This window comes from Acanthochromis polyacanthus, chromosome 3 (genome assembly GCF_021347895.1).
Source record: "Acanthochromis polyacanthus isolate Apoly-LR-REF ecotype Palm Island chromosome 3, KAUST_Apoly_ChrSc, whole genome shotgun sequence".
Lineage (NCBI taxonomy): Eukaryota > Metazoa > Chordata > Actinopteri > Pomacentridae > Acanthochromis > Acanthochromis polyacanthus.
Genome location: NC_067115.1, coordinates 27,901,147 through 27,920,150, shown reverse-complemented (window position 1 = coordinate 27,920,150; position 19,004 = coordinate 27,901,147). Strand labels below are relative to the sequence as shown.

At 43.0% G+C, this 19,004-nt stretch overlaps 1 long non-coding RNA gene across 3 annotated transcripts in view; it reads right to left on the bottom strand.

Moving 5' to 3' along the window:
• Window positions 1-19,004, bottom strand: part of LOC127533076 (uncharacterized) — a 165,071-nt gene that overhangs the window by 116,370 nt on the left and 29,697 nt on the right. For all 3 annotated transcript variants that reach the window (XR_007940649.1, XR_007940650.1, XR_007940651.1), the window contains exon 2: window positions 9,942-10,010. This is a non-coding gene — a long non-coding RNA (uncharacterized LOC127533076). The remainder of the gene's footprint in view (window positions 1-9,941; window positions 10,011-19,004) is intronic.

Sequence of the window (19,004 nt, the reverse complement as noted above, 5' to 3'; positions counted from 1 at the left end):
ATGGAATAAAAATGGTGTATGAACAAATTGATGTGTAAGCTGAACCAATCAAGCTTTTAACAGCTTATTATCTATCATTGATGCATATCTAGCTGAAAATTGTAAAAGGTTTGTTTTTCAAAAATTTTGGAGCCTAAATGTCCTCCGATTCTGAAATGACCCATAAAGTGTTGGTTCAGCCATATGCAGCGGCTTGCACAGCTTGCACACACACACACACACACACACACACACACACACACACACACACACACACACACACACACACACACACACACACACACACACACACACACACACACACACACACACACACACACACACACACACACACACACACACACAGTTTGTGGTGGATTGCGGTGTACTCCTGCTCTTTAGCGGCTGGGTGCGTTCCCTCATGTTACTGACAGCTCCTAATGGCGGTGGGAGACCTTGCGTAATTAGGAGACCGTACGCCTGCCATGACGCCTGTCTTACAGAAGCCAATTCCCCCTGATGTTTTCCTACACCACCACAAATCCACCAAGCCCACTGCCCACACACACACAGACGAACACACATCATCACTCCTCCACCTCTTTTTCTCCTCGCTGCCCCCTGAATGGCTGCCGTCTGCTCTCCCTGGCGCAGTGCCCCGGGTGGCAGCACGTGCATGGATGTATCCCTGTGTACCGGTACCTGGGGGAGGTAATTATCGTGATAAGCAGCACGAGGGAGGAGGGTTTGGTGTGTGTGTGTGTGTGTGTGTGTGTGTGTGTGTGTGTGTGTGTGTGTGTGTGTGTGTGTGTGTGTGTGTGTGTGTGTGGAAGGGAGTTATCATGGCCACATTGTGTATCCGGATCTCCAACTTCAACATGGCCCATCAGAGGCTTCACATCCTATGCAAGAGGAGATTTATATTTAAATTTCCCCTCATTCTTTTTTCAGCATATCTTCCTCTTTCTGACAGTCTTCACAGGATTTTCCCTTCCCTTTTGTCCTTTCCCTTCAGTTTCTGTCTAAACCTGCGCTGCCACGCTTCCATCTGTTTTGTCTTTCATTCTTCGCGTCCTTTATTGTATTTTCTCCTCCTGATTTGAGCCGTTTGCTGAGCTTTCACGCCTCCATCCACGAGTCACTGAGGTTGTTAACACTAGACTCAACAACAAAGTTTAATGAAACCCAAACCTCCCTCAACCCTCCACATGACACAGGCGACAGAGTTGTAGTACATCTAAATATCTCTTAATAATTCCGTCCTTACGACGGCATCAAGTGGCTTCACTGGGATTAGGTAACGACTGAGCCAAGGAGAGATGAGAGTGGCAGAGAGGGAATAAGAGACTCGTAATTATTCTCATTTTATGGGTGCTCACAATCAGGGCGGCGGGCTTGTGATGCGTCACGAGTACAGAGGGAAGAGATGAAAACCGTCTGAGGAGAATTACATGCATTTCCGGGCCAAGACGCCAACAAAGGAAGCTGAGCTACCTGAGGAGCACGAAAAAGGGCACAAATAATGTCAATGAGCCCATCAAGACACTTGTCTTAAACTGATCTATTGCCGAGTTTTCATTTAATCTCCTGATTGAATAAACACACGTGATAAATATTTGGAAAAATGGATCTCATCGGTGTGATTAATTCTTCTCCACGGGGGCTGATGATGGCGTGATAATGGCAGGTATGTGGTCTTCGGTCAGCCGCCAGTGGTCCTGGAGGAGAGAGATATAACCTTTGTCTCAGGGACGGCAGATATACGAGCCAGGCGAGCGCCAAGGATTATACACCGAGGTCCTCGCCGAGAGATGGAGTGAGGAGGGGGGGATGAAGGGGGGAGAGAGAGAGAAAAAAGCCTGTGACCGTAGAATAATTTCAGCCTCTCTCCCTCCCTCGAGACCACACGCTGTCTGAGCCGACCACCACCACCTCCCTCCCCCTCCGCCTCACCCGCCAATCCCCCTAACTGCCTGCCGATGCCGGATGTCTCTTCTTCTCCTCCTCAATGTAGTGGGGGGGGGGGAGGCGGGGAGGTGGGGAGCATTGTAGGTGGTGGAGGGGAGAGAGCGAGAGAGACGGAAACCAGAGTCAGGTTCCTGTGCTGCTGCAGCTAAGTGCTGCAGCAAATCATCCCCGCATTAGGAATATGGGCAATTAGCACTGTGGCACATCCCTCCAGACACCCTTGTGCCTACACACCCATGCACACAGTCGCACGAGCACACATGTACCAACAAAAATGATCCTGCACATCAGTATTTAGATTGGAGAAAAAAAAAACATATTTACATCTGGACGCTCATAAAGATCCTTCTTTATTTTATTTTATTTAAGATGCCCATAATGGAAGAGCAAAAAATAAAAATAAAAAATTGTGGATTTTTCAGCTTCCACTGACATTTTATTCCAAACAAAAACAAAAATAAAAGCAAAACCTTTCAAATCAGGCTGTTTAAATCTCAAACATGCCACTTTGGACAGACATCCCTAAACAATAAATCCATCATTAGCATTCAGGTGTACAGAGGAGCTGCAGAGCGGGAGTTGCCGTTCCACCTTAAGAAAGGTACCTTAAAAGATTATCTCGGTTATTTCACCGCCACTGAGCCGGCACTAATAGTCCAAGGCAGATATTGAAGAGCAGCGCAGGGCCGCAGAGATCTATTAGAAATTCCCATCTACGCGCCTCATACATATTGATTTCTGACACCAAGCAGCAATGAAAGGCCCAGGGGAATAATATATTTAGCAGGGTTTGCAGTGAGGAGGTCACAGAGTGCATAAAGATTAGCTGCACAGACCCCTGACAGGACGATGTGTGAGCCCAAATTGCAGACAGGCACGCACCCAGACACGCACACAGACACACACACACACACACGCCTAGATGTACGCATACATATACAGTATGGAAAGCTTTTGTGCATGATGTTGGGGCTGCTTTGCTTTCAAAGTTGTTATCCCTCAGTGGATGAAAAAATAGCAAAAAAAAAAAAAAAGGAAAACGCATGCCTAGTGTCAAAACCTCAATAGCAAAAAAGATTATTATTTTTTCTGAAAATGGCACCTTTTGTTTGTTTGTGAGAAAGAATCTAGCGTTAATTGATTCCACCAGCAGTCAACACCGTGTTAACAGTTTTATGCTTATTATAAGTGACAACGGCTTTCACCAAAGCCTCTTTACTTCCGTCTGTGCTGAAATGCATGCACTGGGGTTAGTCAAGGGCAGAGCATGCATATACAGGAGGTGGACACAAAAACAGAAACAGCTCTACAGTTTACAACCAAACTTGCAATGTGGCTTCATGAGGCCTTATATGGAGAACTAGGGCTTATTACAACTTGGGTTCTACTTTCACAGCATTTCAGCTTTATGAGTTAAGATTTTATTCTTTAAAGTCATTACTGAGATCTGAAAGCACTGACGAATCACGCAAAATCAAACACCTGTGTGGTAAGATGCTTAAACAGGTTAAAACAAGCAAACAATTAGGATTACTTACTTGGGATTGAAAGTCAAGAGTGTCAAACTCATTTTAGTTCAGGGGCCACATTCAATCCAATCTGATCTGAAGTGGGCCGAACCAGTAAAAGCAGAGCATAATAACCTATAAATAACCACACATCTAAACTTTTACCTTTGTTTTAGTGCAAAAAAGTACATTCTGAAAATATTCACATTTCACGGACTATCTTTTTACAAAACATTATGAACAACCTGAAATTTCTTAAGAAAAATAAATCACGTGCAAACATTTTTAAAAAAAAAAAAGCGTTATTTAACGTGAACTAACTAACTATAGTGAACCATATTGTCACAACAAATCAGTAGCTTTCAGCAGTGGAGCCCACTTAGCTGAAGTGATCAGCTCGGACGTGCAACATGGTGAGACAGCTTTGTGTTAAAAGCCACTAAAACGCAGCAAAAGCCGTAGAAACAATTATAACCAAACTACACAGTTATAAATAGGAGGCAGCAGGGTGCTAAACTTTTAGTTTCATGCCTTTAAACGCTACGTTTATGCTGAAATTCACAGTTTAGATTAGCAACAGGCTGAATGTACTGAAGGTCATGACTGTATGAATGCCGGAGCCCAAATGCATTTAACTTTCTGTTAAACAACTTAAATGTAATAACTTAAATTAATTATAAATCAAAGGTACTTACTCCGCCAAGGAACGTCGGAGTTATGTGGCGATCGGTGCACATTTGTCTGTCCGTCTGTTTGTCTGTCTGTTAGCAGCATTGCTCAAAAATAGACTAATGGATTTGGATGAAATTTTCAGGGAAGCTCAGAAATGACACAAGGACCAAGTGATTAGATTTTGGCAGTGATGTGGCTTATAGTCTGCATCCACGGATTTGTTACAGATTTCTGTATTATTATAACTATGACAAGTGAACACAACATCAGCTGCCTGCTGATGATCACATGATTATGATCCTACTACAAATCGTTTGTTGCAGACTTATCAGGACTTATCCATCAGAAATGATACAAGGAACAATTGATTAAATTGTGGGAGTGTTTCTGAGTCCCATCAATTCCCGCCGTCCGCTACATATTTAGGTCACGCGATTCGGTATCCGTACATACCGTACACATGCATAACACACGCCTGTGCTCAGAACAAGGTCATTTTGTTTGTGAGTACATCTATATTATATGGCCACATTCTATAGTGTCGTGATTTCTGCCACAATTTTTTTTAATCAAGATTTCATAATGATACAACAACTGAGCAGCCTTGGAGTACTGCACTCCCTGAGTGCTTTTTTTTGTTTACACTGTCTTCTAGAAGAGTTAAAAGAAGTATTTACAGTACGTAGTGAGAAAACTTTATTTCTTGCACTTGAGGTGATGTAGAATGCTCGACAGTTTCATTTATATAAAGTTGTAGTATGTGGAAATAGGTGTCTGTGATCTTTGTTTCACAGTATCAGTTTATCTTTAATTGCTGTTTGAGTTGCAGGGATCGGCAGTCGTGCACCGACTTTGCACACAGTATTTTTAATTTAAGTAAACAGTTCCACTTTATTTAGGGGTTCTGTGGATTCTTTCTTCAACATCGATTGCAAAGAGAGGAATTATGAGAGCATCAAGCTGACGGCTTCATTAATTGGAACCTACAATGATGCTTTCAGTTCCTGTTGTGTGTACCAAAGTGTTTGTAAACGGTGCGACAAACAACAAATTACATATTCAGCACCTATAAATCTTTGAGCAAAAACAATTTGTAATTTTCTTCATATGCAACAAAAAGCAAGTCCATTTTTCAACGTTGATGTCTTTGCTGTGTGTAAAAAATGTTCCATAAATTTCTGAGTAATTTGTGACGCCGGTGCACTATTTTATAAAAACTTCCTGCCTAACTTTGTCTCCCCTGCAGTATTTTACAGTCCTGGTTGGAGTCCTGCGTTGCTGGAGCGGAGGTGGTGCTGGTGGTGGTGTGCTGGGGTGGCTGCAGTGATTCTGTGATGAGCTTGTCCAGGTGAAAGGGTAATTGCTTCAAAGGGGATCAGACCGCCGAGAGCGAGGCTGCGACCAGCGAGAGGGAGGGCTCGACTCCTCCGTGAGAGCACTTAACACCGCCTCCCCATACATCCATCCTCCACACCCGTCCCCGCTCTCACCTAGCTTCCAGCTCCTGCATGCCCAATGCCATTGCCATTACTGCCTTTTCTCTTTTTTTTCAGTCCCGCTCTCTCCTCTTCATCCTTCCTCCCCCCCTTCAAAGCACCTCTCGGCAGCCTCTTCAGAAATTACAATCGTTCAGGGTTTAGGCAATTTGACCAACTGCAGGGCCTGCATGTAAGGATTGGGAAGGGGAGGAGGGGTAGTTAGGACTGCAGGGTGAGCCTTGGGGGAGACTGGAATGAAATTACCAATTCAGTGGCTGAAGCACTGCACGACAGTGGCAAAGCGTGGACACAAAATGAGGATTATCCGATTTTAGGAGGGGGCGAAAAGTGCGAGAAAGAGTCTCAAGCTCATGAGAGCTGACGCCCCCAAGTTGGCTTTGGCAATTGTCTAAACCAAAATGTAAATTTTTGCCAAAACGACTCATTGCTTTGGTGGAAACAACATAGAGATTTGTGAGAATAATGTTCTTTAAGCACCTTATTCATCTTCCAATCGCAGAGAGTGAATGATTGTTGTTGAATTGTTATGGGGAAGTGAGTAGGCAGAGAAAAAAAAAATGTTTTTCTGGATGATGACATTTGCTCATTTCAGGAAGAAATCCAAAACAAAGACAGAGATGATTTCATGCCTTCGCACAATGTTACCAAAGAGTTGAGTTTCCTACTTTCGAAAACTGATTAAAATAAGGAAATATGAGGGTGGACGGGAAAAGTATCTTTGAATTCCAAGACGAATGTTGATTTTACGGCGTTAAAAACACTAGATCTAATTCCACACAAAGAAACGTAATATACTATATCATGGGTCATAACCGCCTTGAGGAAAACTTCTCCTCTGTATTATTCGAAACACTGGCAAAGGTATTCAGTGACCACTGGCTGCTTTAAGGAAAATACCTGATTTCCCACTCCATCATGGGTTGAATGCTAGGTTTGGGGATGACAGTCTATTTCAGAGTTTTCTCACTTGGTAGAGGACATGAAAGGAAAAATGCTTGGATCACATGTGAGAAATACAATCCTGCTATCTTCATTTCTGCATCTCTTACTTTAGATTTGTCATCTTTACACCCAGTAAACTAGCACAGTATATCTCAAACTGAGCTCTCGTCGACCTGGAGTTGTCTAAAACCGCGAAGAAAAACCTAAATATTATTCTGTCGCTTGTCATTGTCAGTCAAAGCAGAAATAAGACGGCCTGATGAGGCCGTCACACCTTGACGACGAGCCTCGCAGTTCAGGTGACGTGCAAAACAAGCATAAACTAATCTTAATGAAAAGCGGCGAATTTGATAAATCGCAATCATCGCGCGTGGCGTGATGAATGGCGACGATGCTAACTACGACCATTCATCAGCTGGCCATCAGTTATCCTAAGGTGGCTTAATGTTTCATCCACTCAGACCTCAGAGGGAGCGGGCAGCCATCCCTCATCGCAGCCGGCTGGGAGAGCACCACACACATTTCAATCTTGTCTTGTCATCTCTCCCTCGGGCGCAGACAGCCACCCTCAAAATCATCATTTTTATCAGCCCCAGTAAACCTTGGACCCGGGACAGCATTGGAGATGCAGATTTTTATGGACTAGAGAGAAATAAAAAAAATCATCCAGGCTGAGTGAGATCACCCTGTCTGTTTATGTGTGCGTGTGTGTGCGCGCATGTATTTTTATTTTTGGTGGGAGCAGCGATGAGGACAGCCAAGACGGGGCTTAGGGGGTAGCTGCAATGACAGGAGGTCTTTCGGCGCGTTGGTTACAGTAAATTAGCATTCGAGCTGCGCTGCATGTTTAGCTCTTTGCGATTGGGTTCAGCAGAGGCCTCGCCCAGACTGTCCCTGGGGGAACCGTCGGCAGCAGTACGGCGGCACAATGGGCGTTACCGGGCTGTCAAAATTAGATAATAAAGCACCGCAGCGCTGGCGGATAAATGTGTGTGAGAGGGCATCCATCTTGCAAGCGTGTTGCTGAAGAGGATGCTGCTAAATGACAATAAGGGATGCGTGTGTGTGTGTGTGTGTGTGTGTGTGTGTGTGTGTGTGTGTGTGTCTCTATGCAATGACTGTGGGGAACCAATAGGAAACAAACTTTTCTTTGCAGCGCAGCTTTCTCCCAATAAAATCTAATATAAGGAATTAGGATTCAAGTGTTTATGTAGAACGGAAGGGAGGAAGAAAGAAAGAGGGGAGGTAGAAATGTGGAGAGTAAGCGCCAAAGGAGAGAGGTGGGAGAGAAGAAAAAGACACGAGACGTGTGACAGAGAGAGAGAGAGAGAGAGAGAGATGGAGGGAGGAAATTAAATGTCGGCTGGGCACTTAACCTTTCCCTAATAATGTGTGGCCTGCTGAACCAGCAGAGTCCCTGATGTTTTATCAATACTCCTAATTAATGTGCAGCTGCCATATTTTTGACAGTATTTATACAATATGGCTGAGTATTGCAATCAATAATATCCGTATTCACATCCTATATCCCTCGCCGTTTAAAATGGGCACGCTCTTTATGACTTCAGGAGTCGGGGAAAGTTAAAGGATAAGTCTCTGCCGATATTCTTTATTGTCAACAAATCCCACGAAAAGGCCAAAACTTACAATGAATTCATCCTCATCAAAAGTACTATTTTTGTAGCTCATCCAGAAACTATTTAAAGACATCGGCAATCCAGAGTGACACAAGAGTCATCTGAGAACGAGTTTGAACACACACACACACACACACACACACACACACACACACACACACACACACACACACACACACACACACACACACACACACACACACACACACACACACACACACACACACACACACACACACACACACACACACACACACACACACACACACACACACTCACTATGTGTTCAAAGCAATTTAAATGCAATCCATATTGAGTGGCGTATTGCGAGGTTTTAAAATCTAAATCACCTGATCACAGTCTAAGAATCTGACCAAGCATTCAGTGTGACTGATCAACACTTTAGTTTCACACCCACTAGAGCATCAGATCAGCAGCTGCAAAGCATCACTCATCAAATACACAATTTAACAGTGAATTTAACCCAAAAAACCTTCAAATCAGCAGCTGTTTAAAGACATTAGTTGCCTTTCAAAAAAATGAATGTGTATATGACCTAATTCATAAAGATTCATACCTTCCATAGAATCAATATACAGGCTGGTGAAGTTAGGGAGTGTAACTATGGTCTATGTCCACTGGACCTGTTTTTATCACATGTAAACGCCCCGCATCTGAAAATCGCCACTAGCTGGCCACTAGCTGGCCACATGATAGCGCTTTCAGCTTCAGCCCGGTAGATGAATCAGACCAACATGGCGGCTCAGTCGCAAATTTTCTCTTTTATTAAGAAAACAGTTCAGCAAAAAGTGTTTCTGAAAGCATTTGAGGCCGAAAGATAAGCTGCTGAATCTGTCCTCGTTTTAACTGAGTGATTGGCTACACGAAAGTTTCTCGAAGCGTTGGATCTCTGTTCGCTGCACTGAATTTGCATAAAGTAGAAGTCAAGTCTACTTCATGTTAATGAGCTCTAGGGAGACGCAGTGGATCGCAGCTCGAAACGCACCGCAACAGAACCAGCATGCAACAGCATGCATTTCAAACAGACAATAAATGGGAGCATTAGTTTTAGTCGTGACAAATACTATCATTCAAAAGTTTGAGGTCAACCAGGAAATTTCATGTTTTCCCTGAAAACTCTCACTTTTTTTTTCTAATCATCAGTTAGCACATTAACAATGTCTACAATGAATTTGTCATTCATTTAATATTATGTTCATTGAAAAAAAAAAAAGATTTTCTTTCAAAAATAAGGACATTTTTAAGTGACCCCAAACTTCTGAACAATAGAGTAGAATTTGGCCAAAGTATGGTCAGTGATAAGTTTGTGTTTGTTAAATCTGGTTATCTCCTCAATTTTGTTTCCACATGGACAGTCAACAAAGGCAGCAGTGATGTGAATGATTAGAATGCGCACATTAGACCTGGAAGACTCAAAGCGAGCACAGAGTAGTGTATTAATAGTCTCGCTTGCAAACCCATTCTGTAGAACATAATGCTCTGGCTGCATTTCACTCTCATTCTGCTATAAGAAAGAAAAAAATGCTTTGGCATGTTTGTATTTCTTTAAACCAATCACAGTCAAGATGGGCAGAAAGAACCGATTTCATGTTCCTTCAAAATAGTGACAGGAGGGGTTGTTTAGGTGAAACCTTTGCATTCAAGGACACGAGAACCGTAATTAAAACTGATAATCCACCAAAAAGAAAAAAAAAAAGGAAACATGGCTGACTTACTGCACAGTCCAAATCCTCTGCAAAACTTTTCAGTGTGGTAGGTTGCTGCTCAGCAGTTGTTGATGTTTCCTGTAGCGAAGAAAACACACAGATAGCTGGAGATCAGGACAAAGCCACCTGAAATTGGCGGCCAATGGCAGGCTTATACCTGCATCCTGCATCTGGTGATTCAGACTAGTATATAATCGTGTCCACAGCTGTCTCTGTGCATGCTCACAAGGTAGAATAATCAAGGCTTAACAAGAAATACCATCAGACTTACTAGAAAAACGCAGAATGCTGTGGTCTTTGAATAGATTGAAATGCTTGACATTTTAAAATTCACACCGCTGTTTTTACAACCACAACTTATAAAATGTATGAAATAAACGGTTTGCAGTAAGAAGCCCTTTCATCTTATCTTTCTGTATTCATAATCATTATATCCTAATAAATACTCAGGAAAAATAGGACTGAGTTCATTCGTTTAAATGTGGAATATAGTTGTAGCGCTGCTCTTTAGATTTCTCTCTGTGTGTAAATAGAATCTGTCGTTACAGTGCTGCACGTGTATCCAGCCCAGATAGACGCTTTACAAATAGAGATATCTTTCATTTAATCATCCGTCGTTCATTCTCCTTGGTGTACGCTGCATTGTGAGCGGCACCGCTGCTTCTTGATTAATGGCTTTTTCAGAGAGGTGCTACTAATGGCTCTTTAATTGCTCTGACTTCCTTTCTAAGCTTCCAGGATTTTTACTCCTGTTCCTTACGCTGCAGGAAATAGACGGTTTATATGGCACGGGGGGGAAATAGGTTTCCACGATGCTCTCCTGTGTCAGGTATGCTCTTATGCTGGAGCATAAATAACTTGTGAAGAGGCTCGACGCACACAAAGTACAACAATCGCTCTACAAGGTGCACATGGCAGTGCAGGGCTTGTGGTCATCCTGAAGAGACTAGCGTCTTTTATATGTGCTTTTATGTGAAGGCTATCTTATGAAGCTTTTGAAATACACAGTCTTTATGCTATATTCAGCGGGAATGCCTGTGCTATACTATATATGTACAATACACTTGTACTATGTTATATACACTCAACAAAAATATAAATGCAACACTTTTGTTTTTGCTCCCATTTTTTATGAGATGAACTCAAAGATCTAAAACTTTTTCCGCATACACAATATCACCATTTCTCTCAAATATTGTTCACAAATCTGTCTAAATCTGTGATAGTGAGCACTTCTCCTTTGCTGAGATAATCCATCCCACCTCACAGGTGTTCCATATCAAGATGCTGATTAGACACCATGATTAGTGCACAGGTGTGCCTTAGACTGCCCACAATAAAAGGTGCAGTTTTGTTTTATTGAGGGGTCCACTCCTCTTCAATGGCTGTGCAAAGTTGCTGGATATTGGCGGGAATTGGTACACGCTGTTGTATACGCCGATCCAGAGTATCCCAAACATGCTCAATGGGTGACATGTCCGGTGAGTATGCTGGCCATGCAAGAACTGGGACGTTTTCAGCTTCCAAGAATTGTGTACAGATCCTTACAACATGGGGCCGTGCATTATTCTGCTGCAACATAAGGTGATGTTCTTGGATGTATGACACAACAATGGGCCTCAGGATCTCTTCACGGTATCTCTGTGCATTCAAAATGCCATCAATAAAATGCACCTGTGTTCTTCGTCCATAACAGACGCCTGCCCATACCATAACCCCACCGCCACCATGGGCCACTCCATCCACAACATTGACATCAGAAAACCGCTCACCCACACAACGCCACACACGCTGTCTGCCATCTGCCCTGAACAGTGTAAACCGGGATTCATCCGTGAAGAGAACACCTCTCCAACGTGCCAGACGCCATCCAATGTGAGCATTTGCCCACTCAGTTCGGTTACAACGACGAACTGGAGTCAGGTGGAGACCCCGATGAGGACGACGAGCACGCAGATGAGCTTCACTGAGACGGTTTCTGACAGTTTGTGCAGAAATTCTTTGGTTATGCAAACCCATTGTTTCAGCAGCTGTCTGAGTGGCTGGTCTCAGACCATCTTGGAGGTGAACATGCTGGATGTGGAGGTCCTGGGCTGGTGTGGTTACACGTGGTCTGCGGTTGTGAGGCTGGTTGGATGTACTGCCAAATTCTCTGAAACGCCTTTGGAGACGGCTTATGGTAGAGAAATGAACATTCAATACACGAGCAACAGCTCTGGTTGACATTCCTGCTGTCAGCATGCCAACTGTACGCTTCCTCAAATCTTGCCACATCTGTGGCATTGTGCTGTGTGATAAAACTGCACCTTTCAGAGTGGCCTTTTATTGTGGGCAGTCTAAGGCACACCTGTGCACTAATCATGGTGTCTAATCAGCATCTTGATATGGCACACCTGTGAGGTGGGATGGATTATCTCAGCAAAGGAGAAGTGCTCACTGTCACAGGTTTAGACAGATTTGTGAACAATGTTTGAGAGAAATGGTGATATTGTGTATGTGGAAAAAGTTTTATATCTTTGACTTCATCTCATAAAAAATGGGAGCAAAAACAAAAGTGTTGGGTTTATATTTTTGTTGACTGTATGTACAATACCCCTGTACTTTACTGTATGTACAATACACCGCAGATGTCTGCCTGTGTTCCACCAAGACGGTTATTTCTGTTGCACAATGCGCTCACTTCTGCTTTTGATGCTGGACCATGCATGCCAAGCACAGAATTTGATTGCTCGATTAATCGCCAGAATAATCGATAGAATACTCAATGACTGAAATGATCCATAGCTGCAGCCCTAGTCGTGTTTCCACTGAACAGGGCTTAAAAACGAGCAAAAAAAAACAAAAAAAAAAAACAGTGTATTTTCCCACATACACAGACACACTTCGCTGATTTTGTGAAAACCCCAGCATGTAGCCAGTAGGAATCCCGTATCTCTGCCTGTTTCAAAAGAGAATATGCAACCGGCCTATTGTTGAGGTTTTCTCTGCAAATTTTATCTTATCTGGAGTTCCATAGCTGTCATAAAGCAGAGAGCGGGGAGAAGCATGGCAGGGCATGGTGGTCATCCATCACCGGTGCACAGGCTGGAAACTACGACCTCCACGGAGGTAAATGCAACAATAGAATCGGCTTTTACGTACATTTAATGATGCTAAAAACACACCAAGACAGCACAATCAAGTATAAATCAACCAGACAGAAACTAATTGAGGCTGTTGCAGTCATAAAAAAAAATTTAAATGAGATAAAATTTGTAATAATTAGTGAAAAGTGTCAAGTCAAATATCTTTCATCTCATATGCTGATCTAAAGATTTAGCAGCACGTCGTAGCACGAGTCCCCCTCCTCCTCTGGTATCGACTGCCATGCAGAGAGATATTGGAAATCATTTTTATGGAGGCTTGTGGAATCAGGTGTAGACAACCGCTGCAAACAAGATCGGTGAGCGATCAGACACGTCAAAGGCGCATAGTGACCTGGACAAAAGTGGTTAATGCAACTCCATATTTCAAATCACACTAAACAGGGTTTAGTCTGTCGCCATTTCTGGTATATTCATCCTCATTTTTCCTTTCTATACCACTTCTACATTAAATTCTTGTATGAACTGAAAATGTGTATAGTTGTGCAACAGGATGAAAGAAGAAAGTGTTCCCATGCATGCCAAAGTATTGAAGATATCCACATATGGCAGCAGTAAGTCACATGCAGGCTGTGAAGTTATCCACTAGTGACCCTAAGAAACAAGTCCAACATGGTTCGGGGTTCAAGAGAGTCATGCCAATGGAAAAGTAACTCCTGCCGTTTCTCTGCTTGCTTCGGTCATTTCAGCTGGTGCGTTTTTACTTTTTCAAATGGAACGCTGCCAAAGCTTCTTTATTAATGAACATGGACATGATGGCATGGACATGTTCCAAGATGATGATGCCAGGATTCATGGGGCTCACATTGAGAATGAGTGGATCAGGGAGCATGAGACGTCATTTTCACACATGGGTTGTCCTCCACAGAGTCCAGACCTCAGCCCCATTGAGAATCTTTGGGATGTTCTGAAGAAGACTTTGTGTAGCAGTCCAACTCTCAAATCATCAGTGCAAGATCTTTGTAGAAAATGAATGCAACTCTGGACAGAAATAAATGCTGTGACACTGCAGAAGCTTATACAAACGATGCCACGGCGAATGTGTGTCGTTCTCAGAACTAAAGGAGGTCCAATGAAATATTAAAGTGTTTTTTATTTTTATGTTTGGATGGGCAGTGTACCTATCAATCTATGAAACTTAACCTTGTAAGTTTAAAGGTTGTAGCTGAAGCAAACTGTCCTAAAAAAAATTTGTTCAAACAACTGAGCAGTAGTTTTCTGTTGTCTGCTGACTGAATTTAACTAATTTCTTCCGGCAAGACACCTTTTGTTATTACAGAAGTTATAAAAAATAATAATTCTGTTTTGAGCAAGCACTTGCTGTTACAATCCAGTAAAGAAGTGTATAAAATGTGCCTTTTTAGTGCAGTCTTCCATTTATTTCCATTAAAAACTACAAACAAGGAGAATAATGACGAACAAGGACCTCCACTTATGAAGACATTCACTCTTTATAAAACTTCAATTTAGAAGTATCAAACATTGACCTCATTCAAGAACAGAGTAAAATAGCATCACTTTATACACAATTATTCTCATCTACAGGCAAACGCATCGGTCCTCCAAACATGACATGGTGAATCTTTAGTTGTATGCCCTTGAACAGCTTGTAGGTATTGGGAAACAAAATGAACACAGTGAAACATAATAGAAGAACGGAAGAAAGACTGGCAACACAAAGGCCTACACAAACAAGGACAAAACAAAACATTGTTCTGTAGGTATAACAGCGGGTGAATTTAACAGCCACTTTGATAAACCACATTTGCTGTCAACCACTGACAAGTAATGTAAACATTAAACCTATTTCAGACGATCACTGCTTTCTGTTAATCTGACAGAAACCGAACGTGTCACCTTGATGTCTAAATGTGCACTCTGGCTTCTTTTATGTCAAAGTCGCAACAACAAGCTTACTGAATTGGACCTCCTAACATTTCTTGCAGCACAAGTTTAAACTGCACCTTCACATTAACAGATAGACACGCACAAGCAGCAGTACGGCCAGCTTAGTGGAGTCTGCTGGAGAACCTCATGTGGATGCTCCTACAGTAATGGTATTCCTCAACAGCAGCGATCTTCATAAGTAGTCAAGACAACTCAAAAACTGCTCAAGGAACACGTCACAGAGTCCAAGGCTTTGACCCAGCCTCCCAACACCCAAGATCCTTCACTGACCAAGCGTCAGAAGGATAATGCCACAGCGATCCATGGAGGCCCCGCAGCACCCAAAGGATCCTCTGCTGACATCCTGGTGCCAGACACTCCACAAGGTGATCATGTTTGGTTATGCAAGCAGTACACTGTTCATCTTTACTGTCTCAAAAATGTGTAGCTGAGGTCACATACGTAATGATCGAACTGTCTGTCTGCACTGGTCTGCATTTCCATTACATTTCTAGCAACCTTTACAAAACATCCAAGTTTGAACAAATGAAAACCAACACAGTCTGAATTCAGACTCAACTCAGATATCCTAAATCATGTTTATGCATATTTGTTGTTGTTCTCTTCATTTTCGTTGCCACTGCTGCTGCTGCCACGGCGCAGTGATGAACCTTACAGGTGACTCAGATTTGTTGTTGCGCTAATGCTGCTGTGAGGCAATGACAGCTTGAAAAGTTAGCAAGAAGCCATAAAAGTGACTCACTCTAATGTGCACTTTGAAGGCTTTTATATTCATGTTGATTTTTCCTATTATATCATTGTTCCATGAGCCATGCCACCTTAGGTATATGAATGAGCTGCTGTAAAGTGACAACTGAAGCAGATTAAGGAGCAGGGATAGGTTTCTTATATTGTGTACATTTTTAAAATAGCTTTGTTTTCATTATTGACCAGAACTTTATTTATATATCACCATTAACTCCAACAACACTAGGAACCCTAATCCTATTTACGAGAAAAAGAGAGGATAGCCAAATGCCCATCAGGTCGATATGTACTGAGGTCACATTAGTAGCTACACCTGTAAAATGTAATGCAAGATAAATGCAACGAATCAGCTGTATATTCTACTTCTACAAAGAAAATCACGTCTGTTTTGACTAGCTTACTATGTATATTATTGAGGCTGTAGTTTGTAGCAGCATCAGACTGGACTCCATTGCTCTGAGTTGTTTCTTATGTTTTGCCCTCCACATTTACATGCGGGTGGAAGACGTCCATTTTAATGTAATGCACAAGTCAGACCTCCACATCTAGCTCAAGTTCATGTATGAAATTAGTCACACGTCTCAAGGATAATTAAAGCCAATGCCTGAGCCCAATCTGGAGAGTCAAAGCAAAGGGTCTGAATGCATCCATAAATGACAGGTTTCAAGTGTTTGATAATGAATACATTTGCAAAATTTTTAAGGAACTTGCTCTTCTTTGTCATTACGAGTTATTGACAGTAGATTTGTGGGAAGAAACAGCAAGTTTATCTCTTTAAAATCAAAACTCTACCAAATGTGTGCAAAATAAAAAAGGAATAAGTGAATGGATTTCAATGCTTTCCAGAGTTCTGAGGAATTTTTACATAATATTCTGAACCTCCGTGCAATTCGTTAATGTATAAATCTTACACCTTACACTATTTCACACACAGACTTGACGAGGAAAGGTAAGATTTGATAACCGCTAGGAATCGGAATAAGGCCACACTTTCAAACAGTCTCTTCTCAGAGGCGTTAATGGCGTTGCTTTTGTAGGTAAACACAAAAGAGGAATGAAGCAGTTGTGCGAAGAATAAAAAGTCTGGCTGATAATGCATTAATATGAAAGAGACGCTGGACGCTCTTCATTAAGAGTAAAGACCTACTTTTTAAGAAGCCAATAATTCCACATTGTGTATCGGCAACTATTCAAGTGAGTGATCTCAGACGTCATCATTGTCCCATAGCAAAATGCTTTGGTTTGACTAAATAATGCCTCACAGTAATAAGCTGCTAACATCACTATTTGCTATTCATGCATGATTTTCAAGGCATTCTCAATATATTTGGTTGAAGGATACGTTTTCAAATTGTATTGATTTTAGTAGCCTATAGAGAAGCCTGCATTAACCATCAACAACAAACTAGTGTGCAACCACAACCCCTGCAAAAATAAGCAGAGCGGGCAATAAATCCTCTATTTTTCAGTGGCCACAATGCCGGTGGTCGTTCATTTCTCCATTTCCATCTTTTTTTTTTGTAACAAGGGAGGTTCGGGTGGGCATATCGTTAATAACAGAATAGTGATTCATCATTTAATTATGATTTGACAAATGCTCGCGCCTTCCCCATTCTCGGCATCCTCCTCCCTTTCAATTCTCCGCTCTGCCAAACTGTCACGCACTCCCCCCGTGGGATTAATTCGAGCTGTCTGTCTTTGTGAGGCTGCCGGCGCTCTCGGGGCGGCGGGTGCACGACACTGTCAATGAACAGAGAGCCTGACACTTCCAGGGAGCCGCACATAGACGCACGCTCCCCGCTCCCCTTGTTATTGTTTTCACCTTAACCCTTTCCTGCCTGCTTCCCCCGCCTGACTTCATGTGTGTGCACCTTCCTTCCCCTCCCACCTCCTCTCTCTCTCTCTCTCTTCTCCCGTCTCCTTGCTTCTGCCCCCCTGTCTATCTCCTCTTTCCTGTCTGTCGCTCTTCTTCTTCTTGCCTCCCTCCCTCCCATCCATCCAGCCTCTAGCTCTCTTTCTCTCTCAACCCTCACAGAGAGAGGGACAGCAGCATCAGGAGGAAATATCACACAAAGGAAACGTGAATGTAGCTCCTGGAGATAGGCTATGTGAGCAGTACGAGGGAAAAAAACTCCTAGAAATCAATAGAAAAACAATTAAAATAATTATCTGCTCCCATATAAAACTTCACAAAAGATTCTATGCATAAATATTCTCCGACTTGGTAAGCAGCCGTTGCATGTGGCATGATGGAAACTATAAAAAAAAACCTCCACAGATCCACTAGAGCCACGTCAAGCCTCCAGGTGACAAGTGATGCTAATGGGTGGCCGGTAAAACAAGGCATGTTTGAGTTGAACCGGAGCACTTGTGCAGCCAAATCCAGCAGGCCTTAGCCCCAGCTGGAGAGATAAGGTTTAATACCAGGCACAGGGCCCAGCCTTATCTCCCCTACTGATAGAGAGAGGCACGAAAGAGGAGGGAGGGGAAGGGAGGGCAGGCGAGGAGAGAAAACAAGAGGGACAAAAACAAGTGTCTTGCAGGGACCCTGGCTGGCTGGCTGGCTGGCTGGCTGCGTGAGTGCGTCCTCCCGCCGTTGGCATAGAAACTAATCCACGTTCACATTTAACACCTGACTCGTTTTTTTTTTCCCCTTCCCTCCACCTTTCTCTCTCCACGGCAGTGGTGCAGTGGGAGTTGGGGGAGGAGAGGGCATCCGTGAGCTTTCTCCCTCTCATAATGAGGCCCGTAGGAGGGGAGGTAGGGGAGGGTGGGGGGGGAGCAAACGCAAAGGAGGGAGGGTGAGCCGCCTGGCTGGTTGGCTGGCTGACACCCTTGGCCTGGAGGATCCAGCTGTGTCTCTCCGTAGGACCAAAACACATTCACACACACCTAGACGCTCACCGCCGCTGCTGTTCTGCATCCTGGCTGCACACCTGGAGGGCAGCTGACAGTATCGGAGATGCCATCGATTGATCAGGCTAAACACGCATAAACTAGCTGGGAGTCATGAATTGGTTTGGACCGGCGTTTAAATCTCTCACATTCGTTCATTACAACCCACAGTGGGTGTTGACTGAGGACTCCACACTTCTGCTCAACTTCACTTTTCCACTCCTGATCGCACAGCAACTGTCTATTGTGAATACTTTAATCAAGAAAATGTTCTTTCCAGTTGGCAAAGTTCATAAGATTTGTTTAGAATCATATAAATATCTTTAGATAGGTCATTTTAGTGCCTTAAAGAAACCACGGAGAATGGGATGAGTTGTTA